The sequence below is a fragment of the Manis pentadactyla genome, chromosome 4 (genome assembly GCF_030020395.1).
Source record: "Manis pentadactyla isolate mManPen7 chromosome 4, mManPen7.hap1, whole genome shotgun sequence".
NCBI lineage: Eukaryota > Metazoa > Chordata > Mammalia > Pholidota > Manidae > Manis > Manis pentadactyla.
Genome location: NC_080022.1, coordinates 61,013,148 through 61,023,404, shown reverse-complemented (window position 1 = coordinate 61,023,404; position 10,257 = coordinate 61,013,148). Strand labels below are relative to the sequence as shown.

General features: G+C 32.8%; 1 long non-coding RNA gene across 1 annotated transcript; it reads right to left on the bottom strand.

Moving 5' to 3' along the window:
* Positions 1-2,839: 2,839 nt before the first annotated feature.
* On the bottom strand, positions 2,840-6,266 carry LOC130683655 (uncharacterized). The gene is made up of 2 exons (XR_008997546.1): positions 6,199-6,266; positions 2,840-3,084 (listed from the first exon to the last, which is right to left on the bottom strand). It is a non-coding gene; the product is annotated as an uncharacterized LOC130683655 (long non-coding RNA).
* Between the last annotated feature and the right edge of the window lie 3,991 nt (positions 6,267-10,257).

Sequence of the window (10,257 nt, the reverse complement as noted above, 5' to 3'; positions counted from 1 at the left end):
TATGTACTGAGGCCCAATAAAATTGAGACTCCCAAAATGACCAAGGCATGCAGCTTTTATACATTTTAGATAAAGAAACAAATCTGTGACCAATTGATGGGACAAAGAAAACAGACTTGGAAGATTCAGTTAGTAAGGAATTCTAAACCGCATTTGGGCTAGGGAAGTAAATCATTAAAAAGTAGTAAGGTTTGTATATGTAGGCTCCTTTGGCCTTGAACTCCTTGTCTCTGGCTAAGATTGTCTCTACCTCCAGGTGCAGGGAGAACAGCTTTCCCATGAAAGATTTATTTCCTGGTTTAACAGCGAGGGGGACAGAGGGAGGTCAGAGAATCCCTCCCGCCTCTGTTATTTCTCTCATGGTTTTAATTCTAAGTAGTATACCAAAGTGGCACATCTTCAGGCAGCCTGTCTTTGGTCCCCTTAATAGTAATTGTGATCAAAGTTTTATGTTTTTCTGACGGAGAGAAGAGAGAGATGAAGTAAAGAAATTGAGATTCTGTCAAATAATGAACATGACTCATCCAGAGAAATGTACAGAAGAGGGCTAATTGCCACAGTGTTATAACCTCACCAGCCTTTTCTAGAGTGCATGCTAGTAGAAGAGTAAAGAGATTGTTACCAAATCTGGAGGACCACAAGCCCCAGTTGACTCTCTGTCACAGTTTGAGGCTGTGTTTTGACAGTGACCAGACAAAAAATATGTGTTAAAGGACTGAGTCCCTGCGAAAAGATTTTTTATAGAAGTTTCTTTTACTGCCTTTGGCAGGACAGTTAGTTATTGAATCACAAAACGATTGAATGAGAATTTCAAAGTAATACACAATAGCCATGTAATTTTAATAGTGTTTCTTATTTTTGCTCACAGGTCATACCCAAGTTTTAACAATAGGACTTCTCCTTGGCCTTGAACGTTAGTCTCAACCTTGTTCCAAAGTTCTGTTATTTGGGTCACTATTTTTTTGCTCCTTGTAAAAGTTCTGGTGTTTGTAATTTGCAGACCCCAGACTCCTAGGATCCCCTGCATTTATTCTCAAAAAATAACATAAGCTTTTTGTCATTTAGCTCTTCCGAATCTTACCTGTTCTTTAAAAACTGATTCAAATATCATCTATTACTAAAAACTAAAAAAAAAATCTCACCTGTTCTAAGAGATTTCTTTTCCCTTGGCATTCAACCCTAGTATCTTTATCACTTCTTAAATACATCATATTTTTGTGACCTCATTTGAATCATGTGTCATATTTTCATTAATTCTCAGTTCAAATTTTAATGTGTTGTCTTCTCTTCAACTGGAATGTATGTTCCTTGTAGAGGTATTTTACTTTGTATCCATCCAAAGGAGCTTGCAATAGTATCATACTTATGATAAAATTTTAATAGATACCTTTTGAATACTGATCACTTGTTGAATACTGTATAGTTACTCAAAGCACAGAATGTATTTATGCTGCTAGGAAATCCTTTGAGAATGTTCATGCATCCTGGTCACATAGATACTGTATTAAGGATTCTGAAATATTATGCATAAGAGCAACTTTTATCTCTGTGAAATTCTCACCATGGCAACAGCTGCTTATTTCACAAAAAATGAGACTAATTTCTACTGTGGATAATGAAAGCTTGAGACTCAGAGTTATTTGTTTTGTTTTACTTTGTTTTTTAACTGGAGTTGCCACACACACATACAACAGTCCATTTAAATAGATTACAAGTGAGAAATTTGTTAGGGATCAGTTATGTTTAGGACTCATTTTAAAAATACATTTACCCCTAAAGAAGATCATAGCTACAATCTAACTTTACCTTAAAAACAGTATTCTCTATATTAAGCCAACATCTTTGAGTTTGCTACTCAATAAAATTGTTTAAACAGGGGTACTGAGATTACTTATGAGTTAAAATGAGAGGATAATTTTGAAGGAACTAGAAATTTGGCACCTTTATTAGGTGTCAATGCACTCCAAACTATTAATCCACAGGAATGACCTGTTCACTAATGTCCAACACTTAAAAGGTCATATTTAAGGCTTTCTATGAGAGTATCTTATTATAATTATTATTATTTTTATTTTTTGCAGTTTTGTCATGATTAGTATAATTCACGCTCAACTTAAACTCAACATTTACATGCACCTCTAACAATAATAATATTGATCTTCTCATAGACACAACACACTCATTTACATTGTTATTTCTATTATCTGAAGTATAGTGTAGCCCTAAACCACCATTATCATTATGGTGACCCCTTTCCAAACTCATATCCAGTTTAACTCAGTTGAAATCTATTTGTAAGAATTTCAGATAATTTAGAGAGGAAAAAAAAAGGAGCTCTTGCAAAGAAAACTCTGGATATATGGCAGTTTTTGTAGGGCATACAGTGTTTTGAATAAATACTATTATTTGTTTAATGCCACCTGAAATGGAATGCAGCTGGCCTCCTCAGGCCCATGAAATTATATTTGAAAGTGTAAAAAAGGTTTTAGTCCTTGATGTCTTATGACATTCTGAAGTTTTATCTAGTGTTACAATATTGTATACGTTTTTAGCACTAAGGTATCTTATTAATGTCTGAGTTATGAATATCTTTCTCTAGAAAATGAGAGTTTCAGTCATGGTAAGGTTAACATGTAGGAAATCTTTTCCTGGGTTTGGGGCACACTGGAAAATACCAAGATATACTGGCATTTTGGGTACTAAAAGATCTTTGCTTTTGTTGTTTTTGTCAGTTCTACTGCTGAATCAATATTTTGGGGGGAAAAACACTTTTGAAAGAAAATACATTTATATCCATTAGTTATTCTAAAATGGAGTTATTTGTAGCAGAGGACAGGGATTCAACTCATTGCAGTAAACTTTTATTGCTTCTTTTAGGTCATGTTCTTGTTTTACATATTCTAGATACACAAATGTACTAGAAGTGGTCATTTTTCCATAAACTGCTTAATAATACAATAATATGAGGAAAGAACTATAATACAGTATGATGAGTATTATGGTAGAAATATGCCTCAAGTAATAGTGGGATACTGATGATGGAGATTATAATGCTGGGTGGAGACAGAGTGACAGAAATGATACCTGGAAAGAAAAAGTAACATCTCAGCTAGATTTAGAATAGGTAAAGTATCCCTAGGGAAAAACAATGCTTTTTGTCCTATATTAGAGAATTTAAAATCTCTTGTCCAATAACTTTTACCGGGCCATAAAACTTTTATATATTATAACCCAATTTCTTACTATAAAACTACTCCCAGTTGCTATTAATATTCCACAAAAAGTTGAAAAAAATTCCGTGAAAAATATTCTTCTAATGATCTTAATTTTAGTTAGAATGAATACTCAGAGAAACATTTCAAAGAAAGTCACTACTGTTGTAGGAGTCTCTGATTTACCTCTGTAGTACCATCAACAAATAGGTAAAACATAGCATCCATAAAAAATACTAAGTTAGGATCACCACTGAAAATTTTTTTTCATCCTGTACTAAATCCAGCCAGTGTTACCTTGGAAATACATCTTTGGTCTGTCCTATCTTTTCTAGGACAAAAATGATATCTGATATCTATCTGAATCTACAGGAATGATAAAATAGAGAAAAATCAGGAAATGACTTCAGCAAATTCCCGTCGACACAACAATTTACCTTTCTGCACCTGTGCTCTCTCATTATCTTAGATATGTGACCTCTTTCCCTGTTTGAGGCCATGGATCCCATGCACTCTTGCTTACCCATGAGCACTATTACTGCATTTTTGCATGTTTCTCTGCATCTTCATTATTTATTACTCTATTGATAACTTTCAGCAGCACACAAAATTGCTGTTATTTCTTCTATCTTCAAAATATCATAATAAAACAATCTCTTGTGACTTCATATACCTCATTAATTACTGCTTATCTGCTCTCACCAAAAAGAAACCTCCTCAAAAGTAGAGTCTACATTTGTTGACTTCAACTTGATGCCCCCTATTGCTTTTATAATTTGAGATCTAATTGACATAAAATGTTTCATAAGTAAAGGGTTTGATGAGTTTCATCACTGGATATATCCATGTGACAGCCATTCACAAGATCTAGAACAATTCCATCATGCTAGAAAATTCCTTCAAAATCCAATCAAGTCGATCTCCTGCCCCCAGGCAAAAACAATGAAAGACGTTATGCATAAGAGAATAGTAATCATTCTTACACTGAAAGATGGAATCAAGAATTGGTTAGGTGCTAAAAATCCAAAAGTGCCTAGGCAAAACACCGGACTCTGCTGTGGCATATGAAAGGACTTAAAGAGAGATTGTCCACATTTACATTCTTGAGGTAGAAAATTAAGAGCCATTCACACATTTGGATAATACTGATCTGAGCATGTATTTTAAAAGAGAAGTCAAAACCCAATGTGAGTATGGGTAAAAGCAAGGAAGCTGAAATGAATGTGAGATTAGTCTGTAACAAATCTTACAGGCAATTGTTCTTTGTTTGGCTCTTCTCGTTAAGGCCTAGGCTTTGTCTCCATAGGTGTCCTTTTTCCTGTCCTACAGGTGGACGTTCCTGAATTTTATTAAAGTTATTTAGATACAGTTTCTAGAGAAAAGATATGAGAATTTATGAAAGGAGGTTCTAATCAAAAGCAAACAACTTTGTTCTTTAATTAAAATTAGAATCTTTTCTAATTAAATTTCCCTTGCTGTAGGCATGCATGGATATTCATCAGTCATATGCAAAAATGTACTTTTTGATGACAGTATGTTCTCCTTACAAAGCAGAAAAGTCATAAATCTCTTCCACAAACCAAAACTCAGATGTCTTCTCTCTGACTGATTTATAACTGTATATTAGAGTCTTTGGGCACATTTGAAATTGCACAAGCCATGTGATGTATTCAAGACAGTTGTTTTTAACCTCTGAAGATGTAGTTCTATATTTAAAATTGATGAGCTATTACAGAGCACTTGCCTTTCTGTTTTATGGGCTGGTGTAGACACTCTTAATACCCTTTTTCTAAACTGCAAATGTTGGTTTTTCTTTGACCATTATAGATCATATTCTGATATCAGGGTAGGCAAAGGTTAACATTTTTATGGGGTAATTTGATTTTTTTATATATGTATAGTTTTGACTAGTATTTTCAGGAAATAACATAAAATTCCATATAAAGATATTAATGAAAATGGCTCATTCAAAACCATGTGCCAAATAACAGCAAATTTAATTCTGCAATGTTAGATGTAACAAAATTAAAAATTAAAAATTGACAAGATATCTATACATTTATGACAACAAGCATACATCAAGGAAATATACAGAGATTATTGCTATTTGATAAATAGCTAAGTAAGACAAGAACATACCATATCTTTTAAGAAGATAAAAAGTAGACTGAGGAAACACACAGATGTGATATTTCAACTATTTAAAATCAGCAAAAAATATATTAAAATAATTTAATTTAAGAAGCTGGAAAAAATGTCTAAGAAAACTATAAAGGATAAAAATAATGATAGAGGAAAAAACATTTCAATAAATTTAAAGAAGTATATTTTATATATCAATCAAAAACTGGTGGTTAGATTTCAAGGTTCACCATAACCCTGAGATAATCAGGAATTTGTGGTATGGAGATAAAGACGGATATATAGGTCATTAGAAAAGAATAGAAAACCTTGCTATAAACCCATACATATGTGCTCATTATTTTCAATGTAGGTGCAACACAATTCATTGAAGGAAAGGATAGACTTTTTAGAAAAAATGGTGTTTCAATAATTGGATATATCTAGTCAGAAATTAGAAAAAAAGCTTAACACACACCATTTTAAAAAGTTAACTCAAAATTGATCTAAATAGTAAAGTATAAGATTTATTTGAAACTCAATAGCCATACATTTGAAAGTTTCAGTGTTGTGGAAAATGTCATATATTTTCAAAATCAATTTAAAAAGACTTAAAAACTATTGAACAATAAACCTGGGAGACAATAAAAAAGGGGAATTTAGTCCTGAGTCCTACAAGGAGTCAAACAGAAAAAAGAAAAAAAAAAACCTAATAACAACACAGATTTTTTTTTTTTTGGCCTCACATGGAACCAGTATAGTTGTATGTGACTGTGAATATAACCACAGCCTTGGGCCTCCGACACTCTCTTTCTGCCTCTTGTCTCCATTCTTTCCTGCTTGTTTCCATGGCCTGGACCCTTACCTTCTCTAGAGACCGGGTCTTTCTAGCATCAGGCTCAGTGATGGAAGGGCTTCATCCTGAACACACCTGTTAGATAATTACTGGAGTCTAATATCACAACATTGGGCAAGATGTCCATCCCTATAGCACTACCTGCAACTATGGATATAACTTCTAGGATCTTCCTGGCATACATTGTTTGTCTGTCACTGAATTGAGGAGGAATTGTTCTTCATGGAAAGAATGATGAAGATAGACATGGTAATCACTCCACTGGACCAAATAACTTCTTAGGAAATTTCTTTAAAAAACAAAGGAATGTGTTTTTCTTAGTTTCCTAGTAACTGAGCTCTTTCTGTACTTTATGAATCTTAAAGGAAGATAAAGCATGCCTTATACCAACCTAAAGAAAAATTCAGAAACATTTTTCCATCCTTTTTTGATGAAGGGTTCATACACAAAAAATAGGCTCCACCAATCATATCTTTCCAGGGGACTTGAACTAGGAGTTGTTTCTAGCAAAGGATGAAAGCCCTCTGGTTGCTGTTTCTGTTACAGAAAGAGAGTGTCTTGGAGACTTTAGAGAAAAAGAGGCTAGTGTCAAGATCTACTGTCCAGATTTCAAGTGGAGATGGTGGTGAAAGATAGAAGGACCCAGTATTTTCAGGTGGTAGCAGATAATTCCTACCTGAAACAAGTCTGTTGCACAATTTTGAAAATTGATCTTGGCTTCTCAATCAAAACCATATCTATAATTCTCCCAGACGTTAGTGAACTAACTTCCCAAAGATCTTTATTAAGTACTTTTATGGTGAAATATTTAATACTTAAAAAGTCAGTTTCTGTTGCTCATAACAAGATAATTTCACTGGTAGTGGACGTACCTTCTTTAAATTATTTCAACTTTTCCAGAGTTTGTATGTATAAACTCATCAATCCTAAAAAATATATGTGCATATGCATACGTGTATGCATATATCACACACACATGTATTTGCACATATTAATATATATAAATGTATACATGTATACACATATGTATGGCCAATTAGAATAATAGGGATGTTAAATGTTAATTTAAATACTAGTAAATGGATCATAGTGGTTAGTGGAATTCATTCCACAAATACACTGATTGATAATGGAAAATATATTTATATATTATAACATATTAATAGCTAAAGGGTAAAGAACACCACTGAGTTATGGCAATCATTGTGAAAAATGGATTTAAAAAATAGAAATATCAAAAAAGGGAAAAACAAATTCTTAGAGAAATACATGATGAAAGACATTCTTTACTGTAATAAAAAAGCATCTAATTCAAAGATACATCATTATGGATTATTAACAAAATATTGAAATTCTCTCTGATGCCAAGGAAAAGTCAAAGATGTCTGTTGTAATCATGATTTTTTAACTCAGATTCTTCTTTGAATTGAAACCAATAGGGTAATATAAGAAATGGGAAGCATTACTGTAAGAAAGGAAAATAAATTATTATCATTAATAATAGAGGACTTTATTGACTTTTTGGAAAATTCTACAGAAACAATTCTTGACATTTCAGACTTACTTAGAAAATTCAGTGGTTAATTAAAAATATATTAAAGTCAATAATAATTTCAAGGAAACTACGTGAAACAGCCTTGGGGCAAATGATGGATTAAACTGAAGAAGATGGGCGACTTTTATCCCTTTCTAAGCTTTAGATATTCTGAATGAAATATGTGGAACATATTTTTTAATTAATTGGTAGTATTCTAAAGAAAAAAGGAAACAGTATGCAGAAACTCAGAAAAAAATTAAAACAAGAATGGTAAAGAAAGCCTGATGCTTTGTTATCCTAAACTAGGTTCAGGTCAGAGGCCTACATGCTGGGAGGTATTTGGACATTAGGCATGGAGGCCGGAGTCAGCAGCATTAGACGTCTTATCTATCTTAAGAGCTTAGAACAAAATAAATCCCACCCTGTAGCTTTCAGAGGCAACAAGGAACCTTAACATTTATAATGTATTTTGAGTTAAGACAAAAAATATATAAAACAAAAACATAAAAACAAACAAAACAATGCTTGTCCACCCAAAGAAAACAAATTTCAGAAAATAATTGAAAATATTTGCATTACATGAAATCCATGCTATAAAGTTATATAAAAAGAATCTAAGCTATCAAAAATCTGACTGCCAGCTGATATAATATGGAAACACTTTCACAGTTTTAGGACATGTAGGGCTCACATAAAATAGGTCATTCTACACACAAAGAGAACTAAAAAATGCATGAAAACAACTGTGAAGGAGTATCTGTTAATAGCACAAGTGACATAATCAGTGCCCCCAAAACATAGTATAATAGAATAATATGAAAGGTAAATTTAAAACAGTTACGTTTAAAATAGTTAAAGAGAAAAAAATGAATGACATAACAAAAGAAGAGGATATTTGATATAAGAAAAAGGCAAACATAAAAAGATCCAAATAGGACTTCTCACAGTGAAAAAAAAGAAGGATGTTAAAATAAAACATCTAATGAATAAGATAAGAAGTATATGAGACACAATAAAGATCAAATAAGTGATATGGAAAAGAGATATGAAGAATGATCCAGTATGTGTCACAAAGAGATAAACATATTTATATTATGAAGAAGAATTCAAGAGACAGGGAATAATACAAGAATTTCCAAAGTCATTCTTAAAGAGTTAAAATGAAAGAATAAATGGAATACTAATATTCCAACCAGAATTACTAAGAAATTCTAGAATTGATTGAAGATTTGAATCTTCACTTTCAGGAGAAATTACAAATCAAAAGTGGTATAAAGAGAAATGAACACACAGATATTATGGAGAAAGTGCATATTCCAGAAAAAGTGTATTTTGTATACTTATGTGTATTTGTATGTATTTTTATTATAATTTTTATATATTTACATGTATGTATACATACAAATACATATGTGTTATATAGGTATTTATATAGTTTTATAGTCCTGGACTATGTAATTATGATCTGCATACTTGTGTTCCCCCAAAATTCATTTGTTGAAACTCTAACACCCAGTGGTGATATTAAATTGGTAAGGCCTTTGGGAGGTAATTAAATCATGAGGGTGGAGCCCACAGAATAGGCTTAGTGCCCTTATAAGAAGAAACCATCAGAAAGCTTTCCTCTGTTCTCTGCCACATGAGGATACAAGGAGAAAATGGTCATCTGCAAATAAGGATGTAGACTCTCACAAGACACGGTCTTTGCTGGCACTTGATATTGGACTTCCCAGACTGAGAACCCAATGTTGGTTTTTTAAACCATCCATCCAGTCTATGCTATCTTGTTAGATCCAATTGAACTATGATGTATACATATATAGTCTAAAATGTATAAATGTTAAATTGACAGCATACAGCAAAAATTAATAGGCAAACACATGTCACTAAGGATAAATGACTCCCAATCTTGATGACTACATTCACCACAATTGTTACTCAAGAACAAAAATGAAATATTCTCAAACACTGACTTTATATCTCCCTAGATCCTCATTGAAATAACTATTTAAAGTATTTAGTGAAAATGAAGACAAATTCAAAAGTTTTATTTTGAGTGGGATTCAAGGGTTGATATCCAAAATATATAAAGAGCTCATGCACCTCAACAAACAAAAAGCAAATAATCCAATTAAAAAATGGGCATTGGAGCTGAACAGTTTTCCAAAGAAGAAATTCAGATGGCCAACAGACACATGAAAAGATGCTCCACGTCGCTAGTCATCAGAGAAATGCAAATTAAAACCACAATGAGATATCACCTCACACCAGTAAGGATAGTGACCATCCAAAAGACAAACAACAACAAATGTTGGTGAGGTTGTGGAGAAAGGGAACCCTCCTACATTGCTGGTGGGAATGTAAATTAGTTCAGCCATTGTGGAAAGCAGTATGGAAGTTCCTCAAAAAGCTCAAAATAGAAACACCATTTGACCCAGGAATTCCACTTCTAGGAATTTACCCTAAGAATGCAGCAGCCCAGTTTGAAAAAGACATATGCACCCCTATGTTTATCGCAGCACTATTTACAA